This window comes from Crinia signifera, chromosome 1 (genome assembly GCF_055691185.1).
Source record: "Crinia signifera chromosome 1, ASM5569118v1, whole genome shotgun sequence".
Classification (NCBI taxonomy): Eukaryota; Metazoa; Chordata; class Amphibia; order Anura; family Myobatrachidae; genus Crinia; species Crinia signifera.
This window is the reverse complement of record NC_139217.1, coordinates 365844841-365870974: the sequence shown is the minus strand read 5'-3', so window position 1 is coordinate 365870974 and position 26134 is coordinate 365844841.

The following is a 26134-nucleotide window of genomic DNA, read 5'->3' as shown; positions in this document are numbered from 1 at the left end:
CTAGTTTCTGCCCTTCCTCTGGTGCACAGACATGTATCTGAATGTGGAAGGGTTGGGACACTCACTTTGGCAAGTGGTCTGTGTCAGTTGCTCAGGGGGACATTTGCATAAATGAGGGTTCTCGAGCATTTAGACTGTAGGAATTTATTGACATAGTACTAGGGATTTATCAGTGTCAATTACTCTCATTTGTCTTTACAATTCTTTATTTTTACAAGTGTTTCCCATATCCTGTAATTAATTAGTTACATCAGTTTGTATACTGTAATCAAGCATTGCACTTCTTTACATTTGTACAATAGGATGATATTGGCATACACCCAACTGTCCCAATATTCCTGGGACAGTCCTGATTCTTGGCAATGTCCCACAAACGGGCAGCAGTGGTCCACAGTGAGGAGGGGGGGGGGGGGAGTTGGGAGACCCTGTATCACTTGCTGTGAATAGATGTGAGACAGAGGGACTGGGAAATAGCCTGCAGCTCACAGAGTGCTGGGCATGTGCCCCTACAGTGACGGCATATAGGAGGAGTGGTTTCATCATTCCCATGAAGCCACACCCCTTTTGCAGAGACCACACCCCCATGTTGGACTTGCACAAGCTACACTGAGGTTTCAGACATCCATAATGTTGAGAGGTATGCATTTGCAAGCCCATTACAGGAAGAATAGTTTACCACACTTGTAGTGGAATATCTAATGGATGCAGGGTGTGCGGTGGAGACAAGAACCTGTGTCCAAGGAGGCCCATACTGAACATCCTGCACACATTTAGTATACTTACCTCCACAGTCCAGTGTTGAACTTTCACAAATTACTGAGATCTGCAGTCTGCTGCAAATAGAGGAAGGGGGCCCACACGGAGGTTGCACTCTGACCTAATTTGCCCCTGCACATTGATAATTCACAATAACTCAGTTGCACAGTAAGGCCACACTGTAAGGCCAGAGGAAGAAAAAAAAAAAGTGATGAGCAAACACAAAAACTATCAGGGCTCCCCCCTCCCCCTCCTCACTTGACTAATACCCCTTTTACACCAAAAACCCTGGTCGGACCCTGGTCTTTGAATGCTGGAGTATCCAGGGTCTGACCCTGCTTTATACCCCATTTACACAGCACTTTGACCTGGGTCGGACCTGGGTCTGCACCATTTACACTGAACCTGGGTCAGCCCTGCCTTAAATAATATTTTATATATATATTTATAGAAAAATATATAGAAATATATATATATATATATATATATATATATAGAAATATATAATATATAGAAATATAATATATATATATATATATATATATATATATCAGGGCTGACCCAGGTTAAGTGTTTTTTTTTTTTTTTTTTTAAGGTGCTGGGGGTGCCGGAGGGTACCTGTCCTGCCTGCTGTGCTTGGTGTACCTGGGGGTACCGGGGTGCTGGGGGGTGCTGAAGGTACCTGTCCTGTCTGCGGTCGGATCTCAGCGGAGAAGATGATGTGCGCCGTTGCTGTACCACCCCCCCCCCTCCCCGGCAGACGGTCCCTGCGGCGTGCGGCGTATGGAGTGTCAGTGGCGGGGGTCCCTCTGGCGCATGGGAACTAGTACTAGTTCCTATGCGCTGGAGGGACCGCCGATACTGACACTCCATACGCCGCAGGGACCGGCTGCCGGATGCGGGGGGGGGGGGGGGGGTGTGATACAGCAGCGGCGCACATCATCTTCTCCGCTGAGATCCGACCGCAGGCAGGACAGGTACCCCCAGCACCCCCGTACCCCCAGCACAGCAGGCTGACAGGTACCCCCCTCTCCTCAGCAGCCGCAGGGACCCCCCTCCTCCCGCAGCAGCTGGGAACATCTTCCCCAGCGCTGCACGCTGTGGACCCGCTGCGGGTGCCTGCACCCGCAGCGGGACCATTTACACCGACATTTACACGGGTCCTATCCGTGTTCTACCCAGGTCAGGACCTGGGTAGAGGACCCGTGTAAATGGAAACGGATACCCCCCATTTACACCGCCGCGGATCCGGGTCTGACCCGCCGCTGACCCGGATTTTTCGGCGGTGTAAAAGGGGTATTACTGTAACCCGGCTCCTGCTCCCCCATCTCCTCTTCTGCTGAGATGCAGCCCGGAGGTCCCGGAGCGCAAGCTTCTTCAACTCAGGATGTTGGCGGCCAATTAAAATGCAGCATTGGTGAGCCAATCAAGGCTCGCTTACTTGCAGCTGCTCTCATTTGTTGAGTGCACTGAGCACAGCGGAGGAAGTTGTGGTGGGGTTGCGGTGGGCAGAATGAGCAGCCCGGGCCCTTTCAGAGGTCGGGGCCTGGGACAGCTGTACCCACAACACCCCCAAAACCTGTATAAATTACAGTATTTAATAACACTTAGATGACGTTAAAATGCACTGATGCCTCTGTTATCACATAATCTGTCCTTAGTAATATGATGTGACCAGTGGAACAAGCAGCTACAATGTTCTTACCCTAATGTCCTAGGAAAATATATTAAATGACAACTAAACTAAACTAAACTAAAAATAAAACTCTACAGAAATGAATTCAAATGTAAGATCAATGACTTGTACAGTTATCATTCTACCACTTTCCTGTTAAAAAAAATTCTTAAGGTGCGTACACACTGTACAAATTTTTTGACCAATATCATTAATTTTGGCCCTTCTGAACGATATCGGTCAAACTATCTTTCAGTTTGTATGCTATGAAGTGAACGACGAACAACTAACAATGATGCACGTTCCCACCGGTCATTCGTCAAGGTCAGCCGTCCATTGTGCAGTTTAGGTATCTTTCAAAAAAAGCCTAGACTGTAGCTAGATCTAGATATAGTGTGTATGTGTGTCATGTGGGTGTCAAGTCGTTCAGTGTGTATGCACCACATCTGTCCCTCTCCTCTCAGCTACAGGCAGCTGAAGGCAATTTAGCATATATTGGACAATAAGGGCCCTCTCTATGGGCCCGCCATCTACCGCAGCGATACTAATCGCATATGCTCTAACATATGCAATTAGTATCGCAATGGACAGCTCTTGCAATAAGAGATGCCTTTTGCAAAGCAGCCAGCAGGGGGTGAGCGGGTTCCCGGCGGCTCTCCCCCTCATCCTCATCTGCCTGGAAGCCCCCTGCTCAGATGGCGGCAGATGATGAGGAGGGGAGCCACAGGGTCCCACTCACCCCACCCCCCCCCCTCCCAGCCAGGTGCTTCACAAGGGGCATCTCTTATTGCAAGAGGAGGTCAATGGTCTGGGCTCCACAGCAGGAGACTGCCCATACATCAGGTGAGGAGGGGGGGGGGCAGTGTGGGTCGTGCGGGGCAGGGTGGGATGCAGTCTGGAAATCACTATCTGTGATGTAAGATACTCCAACTAAGGGTGAATGGCTGGTCATTCCACTGCCTGAAGCAGCAACTGAAATGACATCCTTATAACTTCTCGCACTATCTGCAATGAATAATTGTGTAACAGTTGTGTGCACTTCAAATAACAAATATTTAAATTTCAGGCTTTTTTAGATGAGCCAACAATGTAAATGGAACTTATCTACACAGTTCAAGAAGATTGCAATCTTCTATAAATTCCCTATTTCTGTCTGTCTCCTCTTAAACATTCTGTCGGAGACCGAAGTTAATTATAGGCAAACTGCTGTTTTTAACACAGCAGCCTTCTGCGGTCAGGCCAAAAGAGAATCATGCTGGGCATATTAAGTTAAGCATAAATATGGCAATTTATGTATTTTCTTCAGCACAATATTACATGGACTTTGATATATAATAATGCAAAATAGTGGTATTATTTATTTGGTATTCTGTTAGTATGCTGTGGCTGGGGCAGTGTGGCACAAGGTACTGCACAACTGATGTAATGTAATGTATTACCTTCCAGATTACCTACAAGGGTTTGTCAATGTTAAGATACAAGAAATATCTAAATTAATCCCATATTTGCCTTTTAGAGGCCTATTCATTATCGAGGGACAAATGATTACGGATTTAACTCACTGTGAGTTGTGACAGTGGACACTTAAATAGCAGAGAAGGAGAAATATGTAAAGGGACAGAATAATGGGGGGCACAAAGGAATGGTCACCCTGGTGCTCCAACACAGGATAAGTCTGACAATTGGCGGGAACATGTGGCCCTACATTCTGCATGCACTGACTGCATACAGTACAGAGCAGCGCCCTACACCCCTCGGTAACATCACCTGACACGTCACTGCTGTGCCACTGGTAAGGGGACTCAGGAGTATGCAGTCTGTACATGGACCTAAAAGCACGCTGCTATGATAGCCAGAGGTGAGTACTCAGGGGACACGGGTGGGAGGTGCACTGTTCAGCATATATATGCGCTGTTTTAATATTGGGGGAGGCAATGGGCCATTTTATTGGAGGGGATCCCCACAATTTAGTTGCCCCAAAGCCCCCACAAACCTTTATCCAGCACAGAATGTATATATATTTGGGCACAAATGTAAAAAATTAATTAACCAGAGAAATGTTATATTGATTTCAGTGTCTGTCAAACTTTGTTTGTTTTATGTGAGGTAACAAGTTGTGTGTTTATATACATTTGGCTACCATACTTATTACCCGGGTCAAATCTGGTATGGTTTGGATGAGTGGTGTTGTCACACTCAGTAGTACCTCATTGGTCATCTATTCTTCATTAAATGCGTTTTTAAATAAACATGTTTATTTTTCTTTCTATACGTACGTACGGACTGTTTGTCATAACTCCGGAGATGGGGCGGACTAGAGAAACCTTTACGTGTGTGATACTTGCTTATTTTTATGTAAGCATACATGAGAGCATAACAGCATTACTCTTTTCACATGTGTGGTGCCCTCACTTCACAACTGAGAACCTGGATAACTCAGATGGCACATCCCTGTATCCTTCCAGCAAAAGGAGTGTTATTATTGCAATTTGATAAACTTTTGTTTCCTATTCATGTGAATTCTCGTGGAAACAATAGTGAACATCTCCATCCACTAAATTGTGGAAATTTGGAGACTTATTTTATACTTGCTGGACTTTGGGCCTGATTCTGGTTCACTCGCAAAAGCAAATTCACTCTCTCTAATGGACAAAACCATGTGCACTACAGGTGGAGCAGATGTAACATGTGCAGAGAGAGTTAGATTTGGGAGATATTTTGTTTTTGTGCAGAGTGAATACTGGCTGCTTTATTTTTGCACTGCAATATAGATATCAATTTGAAGTACACACACCACCCAAATCTAACGCTCTCTGCACATTTTATATCTGCCCCACCTGCAGTGCACATGGTTATGTCCATTTGAGAGGGAATTTGTTTTTGTGAAGGAACCAGAATATGACCCTTTATCCATTAGCACATGTACATTAAGACTCTTCTTGGTTTTTTATTATTGCATATTGTAGTCGGTGGTTTGTGACCACTGTATGGTCTTCTGCTGCTGTTTTGGATTGCAGTGCCTAAGGTCGGATATTTTTGTGACAGTTTGCTCTGATGCAAAAAGCAGGTGTCTATTTCATACGCTCCGGCTGATGCTGGGTGGCGATACTCTGCACGACCAAGAAGCCGTGCCATACACAGTAGTGTTGTAGAACTCCACAGCCTGGCAGCCGTCCTTTTTCAGTGGTGACATCCATTTGCAAACCGGCGGCTGGGCCGTGACCGCCCCGTGTGAAGGGACACAGTGCTGTCCATTGTTAAATACTTTGTACGGAGTGGCTTTTGGTCGGGCGGAATTTCGCCGCGTCTGCCAGAGTGTGTGAAACAGCCCTAACACTGCTACAGAAGTAACAGTGATACTTACCAAAGACTACACAGTTGACGGCGCATACGTGACCTCAGTCAAAGGGAAAGCTGTGCGGCAGCGGAGGGATGGAGTTTTTCGAGTTTGCTGAATACTAGGCAGCCCTATGGGCACTCCAATAATGAATGAGCCCTTTACAAAATAAATGTGGAAATAGAGTATCGGGCCCATTCATTTCTGTATGTTTAACGGGCCCAATTTGTTTCTGCATGTGTAATGGCCCCATGAGAAAATGACTGATAAAAATATTTTACCTCCTATTTAATTGACTGTTGGACATCGCTCTGCTGTCTCCGCTGCAGTTTGCAGCCGCAGAATCCGTCTAATAACATAATTTAGATGAACCTTAAGGTCTCTGCCCTGCTTTCATTGCCTGATTTAAAGCCTGTTATCTAACACAATAGGTTGCCGAGTTTTTAAAGAACTGTGTGGATATGGCTATTCTATATTTTCAAGAAGGTATTTTTTTTTTTTAAACATGAACAGCAGTCTTTGAAGTGTGTTGCTGAGAAGATGCTGGGGGCCAAAAGGTGAAAGCTGAGCAATAGGAGTGTAGTTTCCAGTCACAGAGTGAGTTGAAAGGGTGCTAGAATAAGTCTATTGATATTCAGTGTTTTGAACTGCCAACAATAGCAGCGGTACAAGGGTCATAGCAGCTGCACAAGCCTAAATTGTGCATTACTGCAGTCAGATTAAATGTATCTAATTTAACTAGTTCAGCTCTGGAGGAGCCTGTGACCCGCATCTTTTAAGTTAAGCAGAACTCAAGTTGAAATTTACTTTTCCAACAAAATAAGGAAATACTGTTAAAGGCTGTGATATGGTGTACCACCTGGAAGACAATTCACTTACTGAGCATTGAAGTGCGACATTTATAGCTTGTTAGTACAAACAGTTTTGCTTCTGGCTTAAATGCTGCTTTCTGCTCTTTCACAGCTGTCAGGAAAGAAAATTTACTTGGTGTGACACTCTCTTTGCAAAACCCATTCATTTTCCAAACACAGCATCTTAAGAAAAAACAGTGGATGGAATTTCGCAGCAGAAGAGAGTCTCATGTGCACCACCCTTATAAGATATACTACTGTCATTGTATTTTATTTGGGTCATTGTTACTTTTCTACCAGTGCTGGAACTGGTGGTGGTCCCCTTGTATAATATATGGTCTGCACGGGTCATTATGCTGAGTTGCTGGAACGCATGACGGTGGATGCCAGTTTGTGTATACGGATACATTGAATGTGTATTTAATGAAAAGAGAATGAGCAAAAAGCAAGTTATCTCTCAGGTTTTGTCAGATGGAGAAGTACAACTACCCGGAGCTCGGTTTTTTGATAACAATGAACTTATCTTAGGTGAGAAAATCAATGTTCAGTTTACACAAGGAAATAAAAACAATGAGTTAAATAGAATCTTATTTTTCTTTGTTGAAAACCACAACATTTTCACACGACTAGTAATAACTAGTCCCTAGTAATAACACTAGGGACATATAGGGGCCCATTTATCATATAATATTTAAAAATTCCCCAAAGACACCCGTTTGCGGGGGTCAGCCAAAAATATTAAGTATCACCAGCATGTATGTAGGAGGGACCGCAGCAGCAATCTCCGGTCCCTGCTGCGATCCCTCCTGCCCCACTAACGGGCGTATGCCCCATAGGTTACTTTGCATGTATCAACATTGGACAGAATCGCAGTGGGTTCCTGGGCTACCGCCATTCTGAGATGGTGATAGCCCATTGTGTATCCCTGCAGTGCAGTCAGCGGGGTCAACCAGGGGTCATCGCTAACTGCACATGCGCAGACCCCTCCCCCCACACCTGACGAAGCAGAGTGCATGGATACGCCCCGACCCTGCATCTGCGGGTTGATACATTGAACCGAAAGGAACGCATATTGCAATGCCATCCAATGATAAATGGGCCCCATAAAGTGATGTGAACTATTCTTGTATAGTATATTTTATCTTTCAATCAATTATCCGTACACACACAGAACACTGTAGCCCCCACTTCACTAACATTAGTACTGCAGCTCTATAAAGCAAAGAAACCTTTTATCAGAGATAGTGGTTTCCTTATATATTAAACTCTAACCCCGCAGAGATCCACTGGCTTTCTCTGGCAAAAGCTTCCTCATATAAAGCCTAGAGAAGCCCATCTTATTCAGCAAGGAGCACAATGGTACAAGTTCTCCTGCAATCCTACTTTCCCTATCACCATCACAGGTCCTTATCAGCACTTTTATGGATGCTATTTTCAAATTAAGTGAAATGATCCTGACTCCAGAATGCCGAAACGTACCCGCTACGGTATCCGGACCGATCATAGACTGACTCATGATAGACAGTTATATGGTCGACCACTAATGGTCGACAGGGTCAAAAGGTAGACAGTCAAAAGATTGGCAGGGGTTAAAGGTCGAAACACAATAGGGCGACAGGGTCTAAATGTCGACATGGTCAAAAGGTTGACATGATAAAGGTTGACATGAAAAAAGGTAGACATGCATTTTTTTACAAAACTTTCAGCCGACATGTGCCGACAGGCGGTATTTCATGCCCTACCATCCACTAGGGCATGGAGGGAGAATAAAATAGTTTGCCGAGCGCAGCGAGGCACTGAGCCCGAAGCATAGCAAGCGCAGCGAGCCATGCGAGGGGACACAGTACACTTAGACAGTGTCCATGTCGACCTATGTCGACCCTAAAAACATTAAAAACTCATGTCAACCTTTTCCATGTTGACCTTTTGTCTGTCTGCCCTTTGACCATGTCAACCTTTTTCATGTCGACCTTTTTGACCCTGTCGACCTTTTGACCCTGTCGACCTTTTGACCCTGTCGACCTTGTGATTGTCGACCATTAGTGGTCGACCATATGACTGTCTATCATGAGTCAGTCTATGTTTTATACCATAACCCCAGCTACTTGTAGCAACCTGTGCCACTGTGGAGCTCTATGTGCATGTCCCCATGTATGAAACACAGCAAACAGTCCAGGAACATGTGAAGCCCTCCCCTAACCTGCAGCTTCTGCACTAGGGCAGAGTTATAATGTTATCTACATTGCTTTGATAAACCACGTGAGATGGCATGTGTACATTTTAATTAAAATCTCAGGTTTTGTTGTTCCAATCTAATGTGAACTGGAGAATAACTGTTCATCAGGCACTTTACTGTTTCATGCAAAGTTGTAAATAATAGGTTTCAGATAGAAGTAGTAGCCATTTCCTGGCCGAATGTAGTCTATATCTGTGTGAAGAGGAGACTGCTTTGCTTGTCAGAGTAGAGCAGGGGTGGATTGGGAACTAAAACTGTCCCTAGAAAAATTTCCAGAAGTGGCCTCCCCAAATAAACTGTAGATGGACACAACACAAAAATAGGTGGGATTAATACACTACAACTGTGTGGAAGCTGTTGGCAGTCTATTGGCCCCCAGACGTTTACACTGCTGTGACAATCCACTAACCTGCACATCTCAAATAATCCTACATCCCCCCCCCCCCCCACTGAAACTGAGCACAGACCCAAAAACCTACATAAAAAAATAAACAACTCATAATTCCCCAAATACAACAAATATCCCCATCCCTCCCACATTGTTCCACACCCAGATAGTGTCCTGTTTAACAGATGTTACAATGGATATAGATACACAGCCGCCTTAGATGACTTTTTGCAGAATCAAGTACCTTGCTCTGCAAACCGGCAAAGGTTGTTTATGTGGGAGACAGGAGGGGAATGCGGCTATGTCTTAAATAAAGGTCACTGTACAGGTGTCTCACAGGTGTGTCGGCCTCCCGGGAATATTCTCTGTAAGGTCTATGTCCAATCCGCCCAATGGGAAGATCTAGACCATGGGTCTTCAAACTGTGGCCCTCCAGATGTTGTGGAACTACATGTCCCAGCATGCCCTGACATTTTTTTCATGCTCTTATAGGAAAAAATGTGGCAATGCATACTGGGACATGTAGTTTCACAACATCTGGAGGGCCGCAGTTTGAAGACCCATGATCTAGACTCTACTGTCTGGACAATAAGGCAATTCTAAATGCTGAGTGTTCTAGCCATAGAGGCAGTAAAACATTCTGGCTAAAACAAAATCCCTAAATCTGACTATGACATCCTAACCAGGGTTTGCTTGGTAAACATTGCCGCAATTGCGGGCTAGGCAGAGTTGGACATAAATATGCCTGTTACTAGGTACATTTTTTGCACCTATTCTAGGGCAGTCATATATGTGCACCAATGATGTGGATGATGGCTACTAGTAGCAAACCAAAGGTATACAGAGGATGACAAATATATGCACTTATGGAGCAGATACACCGAACTACGATTATAGGGTCATTTACAAACTGTAACTAAAGCATATGCCTAATATAGAGGTACCTCTTCTTGCTTTATTTGTGCAGAGATAGGGACATATTACTTTATGAGGTTGTCCATTATCGCATGCATATTATTGAGAACCCATTTCACATGCGCAAAAGGACTCATTTTATCCTTTTTTTTCATTACAGTATTGATTAGATAATACATTACTTGTTATAACAGATAGTACAAGGACCTAGTTACCAACCCATCAAAATGTCTACAGAATTACAGAATAGAAATGAGAACTGAATGGAGTAACACTTGGGGTGAGATTTAATAGGATGAGATATTCAGAAAGTGAGAGATTTGAGAAGAAATCTCCAGGTTTTTTAAAGTGGCAATCATTTACACTGCAAAAGCAGTTTGAATTTGCAGTGTAAATGATTGCCGCTTTAAAAAAACTGGAGATTTCTTCCCAAATATCTCACTTTCTGAATCTCTCATCCTATTAAATCTCACCCTTGAATTGTTTCATTGGGCGCCATCTAGTGGATGCTGGAACACAAAATACTTCCCCTCATAGGGGTAAATATACTTAGATGGGAGTTATATTGAAGATGGGATGTTGCTATGGGCAACCAATCCGATTCTATTTATTATCTTCTAGAATGAGCTATATAATTAGGAAGTGGAATCTGATTGGTTGCTATAGGCAACATCTTATCTTCAATAGAATGCCCATCTTGGCAAATTCACACCAAAGAGTTGAGGAGCAGTAGAATTTTATTTTATAGTTTAAGTAGTGCAATGTTATCATACACAGGGAAATTTAATAGGATAAGAGATTCAGAAAGTGAGAGATTTGGTGAGAAATCTCCAGGTTTTTTTAAAGCAGCAATCATTTAAACTGCAAACCAGTTTGATTTTGAAGTGTACATGGCTGCCGCTTTAAAAAGACTTTCAATTTTTGAACCTCTCATCTTATTAAATTTCAACCATAAGGTAGATTAGACCAGTGGTGTAGCTAGGTTCCACGGTGCCCGGAGCAAGGGCATGTTTTGCGCCCCCCCCCCGCCTGTAGTAGGTGGGACCCTTGCGCTGAGAAAAGGGGGCGTGGCCTAACATTATACAACACACACCCATTGCACATTTTAGCGATCTTTGTAATACCCATTACACATAAAGCCACATGCCGTAATGCCAAGTACACATAAGGCCACACATGATGTCCAGCACACACAATTATAGCCTAGAGAAGTTACTGGAACACCAGACAGCAGTAGCAGCCACCAGTCACCGCTATCCCCCAGGTGCTGCAAGCAGCCAGCTGTGAGCATGGGCACCTGGCTACAATGTGAGCAGCAGAGGATGGCTCATGCCACTAGCAGCAGCAGTCCCCTCTCCCCTCCCTTCCTGCTTATCCTGGGCTGGCTCCTCTTTTTTTTTTAAACGGAAAGCACCCCACCACGCTTATCAGCTTCAGGTTACGCAGCTTTACTCTGCCACCGCAGCTCGCAGCGTGGCTTAATCAGTCAGCATCTCTGCTTCATTCAGTCGCAGCAGCAGCACATACGGGGCGGGCAGCCAGTGGATGAGGACCAGTCATCCGGCGGCAATATTAGTGGGACGATACCCCTGTAAAAATGGCCCTGCATGTGATGCCTGCCTCTCCCTGCAGCAGCTAATCTCCTCTTAATTTACAGTGCGCCCGCCGCAGACCCCGCCAGTGCTGGCTCCTCCAAGCTGGCGGATGGGTCTGCGGCACCATAATAACACCATTGCATATACACATGTATATAACACATACATACACATCACATATACATATAGTGCACTTACACTGACATCTTGAGGGAGGCTGAGGGAGGATGCCACAAGAGCAGTCTTTACTGCCAAGTCTGGCCAGCAGCACTTTTCCTCTTTAAACCCTCCATGGCATAATCCGTCGATTCGCGGGTCATGGTGAGGGGGTGGGGCCAATATGACACAATTGCATGACAATCAGTGTCATATTTGCTCCACCCCCTCGCCGCCTACCCACTAATCGCAGCAAAAAGCTGAGAGGGGGCGGGGCTATGGACGCAGGCCCTGCAGACTGACAGATGTCAGTAATTATAGGGGCAGCAAAGCGGGGTGCAGATTGGGGGGCTAAACAGTGAGCAGCTGGGCGGCTAGCTGTGGACTTTGTCAGGGACGGGATGGCTCTCTCCAGCACGCAGTGCAGAAGGAGACGCAGCCACAGTGGATGGAAGGGGTGGGTCGGACAGCGTGCAGGGTGGAAGGGGGAGCTCTGGCTGTCTGTGTGAGGAGGTTCAGTGACCTGCCCCATGGGCGGGTCATGGGCTGGGTCACTGAGCATCCTCACTCCTCACACAGACAGCCAGAGGCGAAGAGGTTACTGTTATGTAATTGACTTCCTGCTGCAGCAGAGCAAAACGGACGCCTGCCTCTGGCTGATCGCCGTGACTCTGAGGTGCCCCAATGGCGACGGCTCCCTCCAGCCACTGCCAGGGCTGCCGAGCACTCATTACAGCACACCGGGGAGCGGGCGAGCAGGGCAGGGGAGCCGGCGGCAGAGCTCCGGCGCCAGTTGACATGTCTGCGCCCGGAGCTTGTGCTCCGCCGGCTCCACCCTAGCTACGCCTCTGGATTAGACTGTCACTAGTCACATAAAGGGGAAATGTTAGTAAAGTGGGGGAGGGGGCAGTATTTATTTATAGAAAATGGATAACTGCCAAATCAAGATACAAGATTATGACTTTATTAAAACAATTATATTACAGAATCTACATGATAAAAAATTGTATTCAAATGTGTAAACAGGTTTGTTATGATATAACCAGGGAAACTGCTTTATTAAATGTTTTAAATTGGTTATTAATTATACAAGTGAATCTCTCACTTTTGTACACAGGAGGTCTATTATGAAACAAAGAGCAGTCGCAGCACAGCAAAAATGATAAATTAATTTATGGAAAGATAAAAGGAATAAATCTTGGTGGGAAAAAGACACTGGGCCTTATTCAGATCTGAGCTCAGTACAAATTTGTTTGGAAAATGGGCAAAACCATGTGCACTGCTGATGGAGCAGATGTAACCTGTGCAGATAGAGTTAAATTTGGGTGGGATGTGCTGAAACTGAAATCTAAATTGCAGTGTAAAAATAATGCAGCCAGTATTTACCCTGCACAGAAACAAAATAACTCACACAAATCTAACTTTCTCTATACATGTTACATTTGCCCCACCTGCAGTGCACTTGGTTTTGCCCATTTTCCAAATAAATTTGTACTGAGCTCAGATCTGAATAAGAAAACTCGAATGTGGGTAAACTCGAATGTGCGTATTGATATTTAAAGTAATTTTGGTACTTGTTTCCTAGCACGGCGCCCACAATTTTAATCTTATGACATCGTTTTGATCGCATCGATCGCATGCGACCAGATCGCATGCGATGCGATCGATGCAATGAAAACGATTTTTTTAATTGTACAGGCACCCTGGGTGATTAGTATGTTATATGCACCCCCATTGTTAACGCCACCCCCACTATGAAAGCCAACCCGAAGCGTGGCAAACGCAGCGAGCCCGCGAGGGGCGGCGGTACGCGTCCTCCGACCTTTTCATACCCCACTATCCACATCGGGATGGAGTTGATTTTATATAGTGTGGCGAGCCCGAAGCGTGGTGAGCGAAGCAAGCCCCGCGAGGGAAAGTGGATTACTTCACATGTATTCTGCGGCCCCTCGTGGGGCTTGCTGCGCTCGCCGCGCTTCGGGCTCGGTGGCTCACTGTGCTCGCCACACTATATAAAGTCAACTCCACGCCGACGTGGATAGTGGGGGTATGAAAAGGTCGGAGGACGCATACCGCCGCTCCTCGCGGGCTTGCTGCGCTCGCCACGATTCGGGTTGACATTGATAGTGGGGGTGGCGTTAACAATTGGGTGCATTTAACACCCCATCAGGGTGCCTGTACAATTACAAATCACATCGCATGCCATTTTAATGGCATGCGATGTGATGCGATATTAAAATTGTACAGTTCACCTCTTAGAACCCGAAAATCGGGTCCCATCGCATACCAGCGCATACCTTAATTAGTGGTATGCGATGGCATAAGATGGGCACCGTGCTAGGAAACAAGTACCGTAATTTCTTCCATAAAGATAAGTCTTGAAATGTAGATGATGTCTTTCCCTTGTTATCTGCTGAATGTGGAGTAGTTATAACTTTGTATCTAGTTGAATTGGAACTTTTGGAGGTTAAATGCACATACACAAAGTTTCTGATTTGAGAGCGAGAGGTTTTCTGATACTGGGGAAAAAGCAAATAATATAAACCTGCATTTGTACAGAAACATTACAAGCGCACCTGCATTTTTTGCATTTTGTTTAGAAATAACCCAGTTATTTTTTGTTGTTGTGGTTTTTTTGTGCAAACATTACATTAAATCTGTATACAGCATACATCTTCTATAACATCAGCAGCAGATTTTGAAGATGTGTACTGTTTACTTTGTCAGTAAGAATGCTTAATCTGGAGAACCATGTTGGACGCATTTTCTCATACTTCTAGCTTTGCTTTTTGTTTGAACACATTTTGATGCTTGCTTTCAGATGTTTCAGATCCAGCAGCGTAGATAATTATTGCTACTCAGTCAGGGCTCTGCTGGACTTCCCGCTGATGCTGTTAGTCCCACTGCTCGGGCTTTGTTTGCACAGAACTCATTTTACCCTTTTGAAAATGAAAAGTTAAAACATAACTAAAGTTAAACATAGCCAGGAAATCATTGTCCTTCTGCTGTCCTTCTATGGGTCAATGACCTGTGCTACCACGTTTTTTTTTTTTTTCTTTCCTACTGGCTATTCTAATTTTTTATACTGCGTGTGCTGTTTACTAGATCTTATGTACATGAATTTACATTCTTCTTTATATAATGCTGACCACAACTACAGGTTATATAAAATTGTCATTACTTACTGCAGTGAGACCCAGTTGCTTACCGTAATATTGAAAAGGTTTAACAAAGATTTGAAAAGCATTGTGGTAGGATATAGAAGTTTAAGCCGTGGTTTTGCACAAATAGGGATGGGCAGGAAGGAACAGAGGGGGAGATTTACTAAGCATCTACCTTTCAAAAGCTTAACAGATCAGAGATCACTTTCATTGTGTCCAGTGGAGTGTGGAAAAATAGGTTGATTGCCATCACCCTTCAAACCTTATTAGACAGGACAACAGAAAAATGACATTTGCAGAGCTTTTTATTTATTTATTTATTAACAGTTTCCTATATAGTGCAGAAGATTCCATTGCGCTTTACAATAGTAGCTTTTAAATATCTATTCCGTAGCTGTAAAAGGGTATTTGGAACAAGGCAGTAATCTGCATTTGTGTAGGAGGGTAAATTCATTTTAGCCATGATTAGTATTAACAAAAATAAATAATGTGGATAATTGGAGATAAGAATCAGAATAGATCATAGAGCTCCTAGATTTCACACAAACCTAAATCCCAGAAGCAACAGAGATGTTCACCTGGAGACACGTGTGACATGTCTATGAGGGCCAGATGTACTAAGCTTGAAAAGTGATAAAATGGAGAGTGATAAACCACCAGCCAATCAGCTACTACCTGCCATGTCACAGGTTGGGTGGGAAAAATTACAGGTAGGAGCTGATTGGTTGGTGGTTTATCACTCTTCCTTTATTACTTTTCAAGGTTTAGTACATCTTGTCCTGAGAGAGATGGAGGGTAGGAACAGAATAACTGGACTCAGGATCCTCAGTATTCTGTACCCACCATCCACCCCTCTCAGCCCCCTCCTGCCCAATATTTGTAGTTGGAGCATATCTGTGTTATGGGTCTAGGCATGACCATGAATACAATAATGATTGAGCCCTGTAGGCAGATGGTTCTACCATTAATGTTTTACTGGCTCTCCTTAACCCTAATGGTTCTCAAATATTCCTGTCCCAAAACCCTTGAATGGTTTATTTTTTGTTTCTCCTTGGTAACAGTACATAAGCAACCACAATGATACCTGCAAATCCACATATCCAATTCTTATTTGCATCCTCCCTGATGAGTGTTAGAGGAGGGTTGGCCAACAGGGGGTGAAAATGTCAAGGGTTTTCTGTCATTGGTTTCATGCCATGGAGGTTGTGCACCAATGGTAGCATCTATAGTGACCATAGATTGTTATCTTACTAAGGTACATCACCCTTAATTGGTCAGACACTGCTAATGCTACAAACCGTCAGTGTCCATTTATGAAAGATGGTGAGTACAGCTCACTTATGCTGCTCATATGAGCCTATACGGGCCGGTTTGTTCTGCCAATACAACAAAGTGCTGAAAAAGGTGGAGCACGAGCCACTTTCAGTGACCTGTAACTGACTATTGGGACTAAGTAAAAACCGGACCTGGACAAGCCTGTAGTGTGTATGGTCCGGTGGGTGCCCCGTCCGAGGGGTGTCTTGTCCGGGGGTATGCCTATCATAGCTATCACCAGGGATATGGGTAAGGGGAGATTACAGCCTCCCCGTGTGGTCCAGACCGTTCCGGGTTTTGCTACATATCCCCAGGAATAAATAAATGACAAACTTTTAGCTGCAGACATCTAGTCATTACAGACAATATATATTGGTTGTATCTAGTGAACTATAGAATGTAATATGCTTGTAATACATTAAGTCCTAACCACAGTCTGGGAAAATAACACCCTGCAAAATTAACTATCCTGCAATTACTGCTTTGCCTGAAGGTGTCCAGGACGGTGGTTAACGGTTATTAACGGCACTTTTCCTAGCAGAAAGGTCTGTTAGAGCCAGAGGTAGCATTACATCATTTTGATAGCAATCATTAAATATTATAATACAGTAGCTGCTTTTTTAACAGCAGTAGACTGGAGACTTCACTAAAATGTTTTGCACTTTTATGTGCTTTACAAAGTTAGCTTTGATAAAGTTGCAGACAATGTGACCTAGAGAACAGGTATTACATTTATGTGCAGTAACCAGTAGACTTACAGTGCTTACAGTCCATAAAACATTATGTTATTATACTTCTGGAACAATACAACACTATTGGTTGATTAGTTTTCTTAAAGGATGTTGCTATCGGCAGTGGCTGCAACCCCCGGGCTACATAGTACATGGAGTGTGCCAGTTAGCACATATAAACATACATGCAGAGAAAGTATGTAACATATGTGTTGGCTGCAGTACTCTGTCTATCACAGAGGCCGCTGCTCCCAGGACGCAGCATTTGGCTTCACCCCTGTGTAACCTATACAATAGGAGTCTGGGGGCGGGCTTAGAAGGAGAGTGAAGCCGAATGCTGCATCTCATAGGTGCTACAACAGCTTTGATAGACACAGCGCTGCTGATCCCCAAAGCCCTGAAACCAACACATATGTTACATACCTCCATTATCAAAGCCGGATTAAGGTGGGGCACTGGGGTAAAGACCATATATATATATATATATATATGCATTGGTGCCCAGTGGCACCAGTGGCACCAGTAATATATACATTGCTGGCGACGGAGAGCACTACGGGGGGGGGGAGACCAGGCGGTCAGCTGGGCTGCATGTCTCTCATCTTTCAGCCCGGCTGCCGTACACGCCTAGCGATGATGGCTCAAATATGAGCTATCATCGCTAGACGTGCTGGTAAAAGCAGACGGCCCACTTTGCTAGCGGGATCGCGCATCATCGCTAGTCGGGCATCAGTGACCCCCATACACACTTGCAAACTTTAAGCTGAAACTCACTCAAAACTTCTTTTTTGGCAAGTGTGTATGGGCCTTTACACATGATGTCACACACACCGTAATGGCCATTACACATGATGCTACCCACCTTAATGCCCTTTACACATGATGCTGCACACCATACTACCCATTACACATGACGCCACACACCATAATGCCCATTACACATGATGCAATATTTGGCAGTTACTGTGCCTCTGCTGTCATCCCAACTGTGTTATTTCACGTTATAGATCCCCACTATGCATTCCATTTACAGCACAACCCTAAACAGTGTGTCTACTAGGGATGACTACATTTTTCAGACTTGGTTTTTCTGCATTTAAGTTCAAAATAATTCATACAATCTTTATGTGAAAATAATATAGAAATGCTGCAGTGCATTTTACCTCTGGTGCTTTAAGAATATTATTGCTAATTGAATCTGCTTCCTGGATTCTTGGTGCAGCACCGGCATGGGCATTTGGTGTGGTGACCTTCTCTATAGTGCTGTCTGCTGCTGCTCTGTCCTACCCACTCCATGCTGGCTGCCTCTGTTCCCACCCTCCTCGGATGCAGCGATAGGTCGGCCCTAGTGGCGCGCTTGTGGTGGTTGCAGTGCTGCAGGTTGAGTCCCGCATGGTTTTGTCTCTCCCTCCAATGCCAAGTATCTCTTTCACCTCCTCCCTCCAATGTACCTGTTGGCAGAGACGGCGTCATGATGTCACCCGCACAATGTCACAAGAAGGAGGAACCCGGTGGCAAAGTGGATGAAGCCGGATCCTCCTACTCCTCACTGGGGCCCTGGAGATCTCTCTCTCTCTCTCTCTCTCTCTCTCTCTTTGTCTCTCTTATATATATATATATATATATATAGTTGTAGGGAGATCCGGCACTCAAAGGGTTTATCGGGTAGACTGCTCCGGTGCCTTCTTTGGATCCGTGAATCCCATGTAGGTAGGGAAATGAAGCGGCACTCATGAGACTTTGCAAACATCAGCAACACATAGATGCACTCAGCTCCAAATAATCAAATAATCACACAAAAGATCAGCTGATTATACCAATGTTTGAGTGAGGTTTACTCATCTTAGAATTTGACGGCAGATAAGAACCACTTGGCCCATCTAGTCTGCCCCTTTTTTTAAACATGTTACCTCAAACCATATTTGATCCTTATTTTTTTGTAAGGATATCAATATGCTTATCCCAAGCATGTTTAAATTGTACTACTGTATTTGCGTCTACCACCTACCAAATCTTCATCCCCTGTTAGGGGTACTTAATCTCAAGGACCGTCTGTTGAAACTGGACATCACCGGTTGGGATAAAGTAGAACCCACTCACTTTCTAACAAGAAAGAATGGGTGTTTTCGAGGCTTGGGGTGTGCCACCTGCAAAAATAAGGTTAGTAGGCGAAAATTTCAAACACCAACAAACGCAAAGGCTTGTTCCCATTAACTATACATTAACTTGCAGTTCAATGTATGTTATTTATTTACTTACATGTCCTTGTGGGCTGTCCTATATGGTGAAGACCCAGCGCCAGTTTAAAGAGCGCATGGCCTACATAGGACAGCCATTAACCAAGCTCTTCAGTCAGGTCACTTGGACCAGCCCTTTGCTAGACACTGTTTATAACAACAACATTCAGTGAATAACATTCGCTCCATTGTTATTGACCACGTTCCCAAATCCTTAAGGGGCGGGAACAGAAACAAAGCTTTATTACAAAGGGAGAGCAGATGGATCTACACAATGGGAACCTTGGCCCCTAATGGTCTCAATGAGACCCTCGGTTTACAATGTTACCTTTAATGTGTGGGTCCTCCGTATAGTTATATTCTTTGGTCCCCATTGCACATTTAGCTGCACCATATTTGCTTGTTTGAGGTGTATGTTAGTTCGTTAACCCCCAGTAGGTCCTATGGTGGACCTGGTTCAAATGAAATAGTTTGACACTGGGGTTAGTTAATTAGTACCTGGGTTTGCTATATAACAAAAATGATATATGGGGTGAGATTTAACACTATTGTAAAGCGCAACGGAATCTGCTGCGCTATATAAGAAACTGTAAATAAATAAATAGGATGAGATTTTCAGAAAGTGAGAGATTTGGTGAGAAATCTCCAGGTTTTTTTAAGCGGCAATCATTTACACTGCAAAACTAGTTTGATTTTGCAGTGTAAATGAGTGCCGCTTTAAAAAAACTGGAGGTTTCTCACCAAATCTCTCACTTTCTGAAAATCTCATCCTATTAAATCTCACCCCTTGTTTTTTTTTATGACCATTAATGTATGTCTGTTCTTAGTAAGTGGTACATGCAAGTTTTGTGCAAGTATTTTGTTATTTTTCTGTATACATGACTACAATTGTCTGTGTAAGTTTTCTATTTTGGATGCGGATGTCTAATACAGAAATGTGTTAGTCTTTGCCGGGTGAGGATATTTAACTTCTCCACATCCAATTTATATAGTATATTTAACTATGTGTTTATGTTTTCTATTGTTTCTTTCTCCAATAGGATTGCCAGAGCGCTATCTCCGATCCGTCTGGGGAACACTGTGGCCTGCCGCACTTCCGGTTGTGGTTGGCCGGCCGCGGACTGTGTGGCGGATGGAAGTCATGCAGTATTACACTGCCTTCTGTCCGGACCAATACTTCCGGCTGGTGGCTGACCGCCGGAGTGGCGGCGATGGGACCCTTTGTTCTCTGGCTGTCGGGCGTGGGGGATAACTGCAGTTATAGGACACTTCCGGTCCGATTCAGCAATGTGGTGGATCCCTTTGCCCGGCAGGTGAATGGAGTCAGTAAGTAATTGCTTGAGGGGTGGGCCTTGTATGGGTATTAATACTGCAGTGTGTGTGTTACCCATTTGTATTGTATGCTGTCTGTCCCTGACGACGGGGGATAACCCCGAAACGGTTGGAGTAAAGGACCTATTTATCTGAAGCCTTTATTAATGCCGCCTTATTTCTTCCTTTTGTATTTGGTGGATCCGTTTGGACCTCCCCTGGGAAGGCACCCCAGCCATTGTCTGCTTAAAGCCAAGCTCTATTTGAGTGTTCCTGAGTGCCGGGTTTCCCCGCTTGCTATTATATATATATATATATATATAAGCACACACCTTGTATATATATATATATATATATATATTTATATATAATATATATAATCACACACCTTATGTATATATATATATATATATATATATATATATAAAATCATGCAACTTGACTAAACAACCAGCCAATCAGCTCTTAATTATCATGTTACAGGCCGGATTTGAGCATTGACAGTTAGGAGCTGATTGGCTGGATGATTATCACTCTCCACTGTATCACTTTTCTGTTTGATAGGTACTGACTATAGCAAATGTGATCAAGTCATAAACTTTGGTTATGTCTTTGTTCCACTGACTATAGAAGTGCATCTTGGGGTGTACATATGTTGTGGACCATGATGGTGGCTTCAGTTTGTTGCACATCCCTTAGGCAGTAATCTCATTTTACTGGCACAGACTCTGACAGCTATGTCCCCAAAGTATCTTTATCAAAGAGAGATTGATCCTAACAGCAGTTTGATGCCATGGGCAACCCTTATAAAAAACATGAATAAAACAAAAAACCATAGTAAATGGGATGACCCAGATGGCGTCCAGCAGTTCCCCTGCAGAGGAGACCACATCATTTTACAAGACTCAGATATTTCATCTCAAACTTGCTACAACTACCTTAATAATATCACTCATGCGACAGCAACACAATGAAGCAGTGCTACAGCTGAAATCTTAGCAAATATAATGAGTTTTAAATTACTTTACATTGAACCATAATAAAGAGATAACATGATTCTGAATTGATGGTGCCATCATAGTTTAGACACATGAGGTATATATAATAAAAACAAAATAAAGGTCGTAAAGTACAGTATAACAACATAGGCATTATATAAGTAACTTATCCAGCTACAAACAGCCCTAAACACACACTAATTGATATTAATCACAAGACACCCTTGACAAAAATTGCAATGTTGCACCATATAGACTTATATAATATTTTATCCTATTTGCAGCAAAGGTTCTTCATGAAAACATTATACATGAAGGCAAATTACTAGAAGACTTGGGAGCCTATTCATTATGCTAATTATCGGGGTGCATCTATCGGGAACAGCCAGCACCCGCTCAGTGGGTATGCGGGGTGAATTAGGATCAGGCAGAGGAAGAGGGGGTTAGGTTTTGGCACTAGCGGAAGAACTCTGGGTTAGGCTGCGGGGAGGGGATGACTAGAGTTAGGCTTAGGCACTTGGAAGGGGATTTAGGGTTAGGTTGTAGGCAGGGGGTTTAGGTGGCAAGGTGCACATATTAGGGTTAGGCACTAGTGTGGAGAGTAATAGTCAGGATATGGGTGGGATGGAGGGTTAGTGTTAGGTTGCTAGAAGGTAAAGTTAGGGTTAGAGGTGTAGATACATCTGATGCATCTTGGTCTTTGTAGTACCCAGGAATTGATATCCCTTCCGGTCACACGGCTGGCCGGGCAGTCAGTGTTAGCCGGAGCTGGAATAAAGACGCACCTGATTGAAGCTGCACAGGTGTCCGTGAGTTTCCTTGATACGCACACATCGACATGGTGTCAGAAGCGGGATCAACATGGCACATGGTCTGAGGAAGATTGACCCGTTGGTTTTCGACTAACACATCGCTGACAACTGACTCCGCTTCAAAAGAGAGTGGCACGTGTACTGCATCGCGGGCTTATCAGACAAGTCAAAGAAGGTACAGGCATACACGCTGCTGAACCTCGCAGGTACAGACACCGTGGACAAGTCAGAGGCATTCATTTACGCGGACACAGAAAACAGAGAGGACCCTGAGGTCTTGCTTGCTAAGTTTGAGGAGATCTGCATGCCGGTAAAGAATTTCATCATGGACAGGCATATCTTCAACTGCACGAGTCAAAAGGGCGACGATACGGTGCAATCATACGCCTCCACACTAAAACTACTGGCAAAGAAGTGCAACTTTGGGACACTCACAGATGAACTCATCCGTGACAGAATTGTGTGTGGCATAAGAAACTACAAGGTACGTGCACAGCTGCTACGGGAGAAGGGCCTCACGCTAGAAACCGCCATAAGCATATGCATGCTCCATGAGCAGGCAGAAAAGGGCACAAGGGAGTTAAAGAGGGACGCTGAAGTATGTGTCATGGCGGCCACCGCACCTCGCTCACCCTTATGTGGGAACTGCGCAGCACAGCACCCCCCAGGCAAGCAGAACTGTCCCGCATATTATAAACGCTGCAATGCATGTGGCAAGTAGAACCATTTCGCCAGGTGCTGTCGCTCCAAAGACCAGACACCCACAAAGCAGCAGTCAGAACCCCGATACAGCCACACACCCAGGCAGGTCATCCAGGTAGACACAGACATGGTGCACAGCACAGCCCGCACAACAGTCTGTGACAGTGTTGATCACACAGATGAAAGGGGTGAGATATTTATAAAGCTCAAGACCAAACACACCAACAGAGTGGCCACAGTCAAGATAGACTCAGGGGCCAAGTGCAACATCATGTTACGCAGACAACTATGCGAGCTAGACCCTGCTGCACAGATTAACCCACAGGACAAAATTAACCTAATAGCATATGGAGGCCAGGTCATCACCACACTTGGCACCACAAGAATACAGTTCATCCGTGCTGAGTTGCTCTTCCACATTGTAGACCAACAAGTCAAATCATTGCTTGGCCTCCCGGACAGCATGAAACTGGGCCTGTTGCAACTGGGGCCTGATGTACACGCTATTCAAATGACTGTCCCAGAAATGAAAGACTTCCAAGACTTATTTGATAACAGCACATTAGGAAAGCTACCTATCACATATCATATGAGGCTGGATGACTCTATTTCCCCCACTGTTTGTGCTCCCCGCAGAGTCCCCATTGCAATGAAGGACAAAATTGTTCTAGAGCTACACAGAATGACACAATTGGGTGTCATTGCACCAATTAAAGAAGCAACACAATGGGTGTCTGCAATGGTAGCAGCTGCAAAAAAATATGGGACTGTACGGTTATGCATTGACCCAGTACACTTAAACAAGGCACTTTTACGCCCCTACCACCCGCTCCGCACCATCGAGCAGGTGATTGCCGACATGCCAGGTGCAATCGTCTTTAGCACCCTGGATGCCAAGTGTGGGTTTTGGCAGATCCCTCTGGACAGAGCTTCTTCCTTGCTTACTGCCTTCATGACCCCCATTGGGCGCTACGTCTTCCTCCGCATGCCCTATGGCATCACCACGGGCAGCAAAGTTTTCTAGCGATGCATGGAGCAACTGTTCGCTGGCTATCCCTGTGACATCATCATTGACGACATCCTCGTCTGGGGCCGCACCAGAGAGGAGCATGATCAACGCCTCCACCAGGTACTCCAACGGGCTCGCGCCCTCAACCTCAAGCTCAACCCTGACAAGTGCAGGTTCAGAGTCACAGAGGTGGCATACGTGGGCCACATCCTCACCGACAAGGGTGTCCTGCCAGACCCAAACAAGGTCTCTGCCGTCCTGCAGATGCCCCTCCCAGCAGACAAATTGGCACTCCAGCGCTTCCTGGAGATGACCAACTACCTATCCAAGTTTCTTCCACAGTACAGCAATACCACTGCACCTTTGCGGCAGTTACTGCATCAGGACTCTGAATGGTGTTGGCTGGACACACACACAGCTGCTGTCAACCAACTCAAGACCATGCTCACACACCCACCGGTCTTACAGTACTTTAATGTGCATGATCCTGTTGTCCTTGCTGCTGATGCTTCACAAAATGGCCTCGGGCTGTCTGCCTCCAATACCACAAACCGGTGGCATTTGCATCCAGGGCCCTCACTGACACGGAAACAAGATATGCACAAATTGAAAAAGAACTGTTGGCGCTTGTCTTTGCTTGCAAACGTTTTCATGACTTCATATATGGCCGTCCTGTCGTGATTACAACAGATCATCAACCCCTCATCACCATCCTGAAGAAACTGTTAGGAGCTGCACGGGCAGCGCCTCCGCTCGCCCGGCAGTCTCCTCTGTTCTTCCGGCGGTTGCCGGGTTACCGCGACGCCGTCGCGTCATCAGCCGGGAGCTTCCGGCAGACGGTCAGGCTGCCGGCGGACAACCCCTTCCTCCCCTGCCGCAGCGGTTGCCAAGGCGACGGAGGACGCCTGGCGGCCGCAGGGAGGAAGGGGTGTGCATGACGCCGCACGCAGCGTCAGCGTAGCGCTTGGCGCGCTATTTAAACTTGGACACTGGGACACTCAGACGCCGGCTATAGCTCCTGATTTGGCGTCCTGAGTGTTTCCGGTTCCAGGCTCCTGCTCACCCGTGGTTCCTGGTTTCCAGTCCCTGTTCCTGGCTGCCTCCAGAAAACCTTGCTTGCGTCTGCCTGCTGATATCTTGGTGTCAGATAAGTTGGGAGACTCTCACTCCTTACCTCCCTTATTGTCATTTATATTGTGTCAGCATATTGTGTATTGTTACACCCGTCAGCAGTTCTTATTGTGTCAGCTAATTGTGTATTGTTACACCCGTCAGCAGTTCTTATTGTGTCAGCTTATTGTGTATTGTTACACCCGTCAGCAGTTCTTATTGTGTCAGCATATTGTGTATTGTTACACCCAGCAGCAGTTCTTATTGTGTCTACATATTGTGTATTGTTACACCCGTCAGCAGTTCTTATTGTGTCAACATATTGTGTATTGTTACACCCGTCAACATCTTGGATTGTGTCAGCATACCGTGTGCTCAGCACCGGGGTACACCTTGTGTATTGAGATACCAGTCAGTTTGGCCACGGTACTTTGTCTGGCCTGCTGCCCACAGCATTAGCACCGCGGGTCCCAGCCCAGTCCGCTATCCACTGACACCCCCCTCTGTGGGGCAGGGTGGTTCTCGCCTCCTTGGTTTCTTAGGTAGATTTCCCCTTGTTTACCTCCGGCCTTGGCGGCTGCGTTGTCTCTAGTAAGACCAGGTGGCATCGGGGTGGGAGCCTGACTAACGGGCTCCCACGAACGCGGCTATTATTGGTGAAGGTTAGCTTAGCACGCAGCCGCCAATTCCAAGGGGTGACAACGGAGTTAGGGTAGGCGAGATCTCCCTGTTCCTAACATTATAGCCGGCCAGTACTTCACCTGAACCTCCAGTCAGCCATTATGGATCCGGCCCAGCAGGCTGCTAATCACGCTCTGGCAGGGCAGATGCATACTCTTA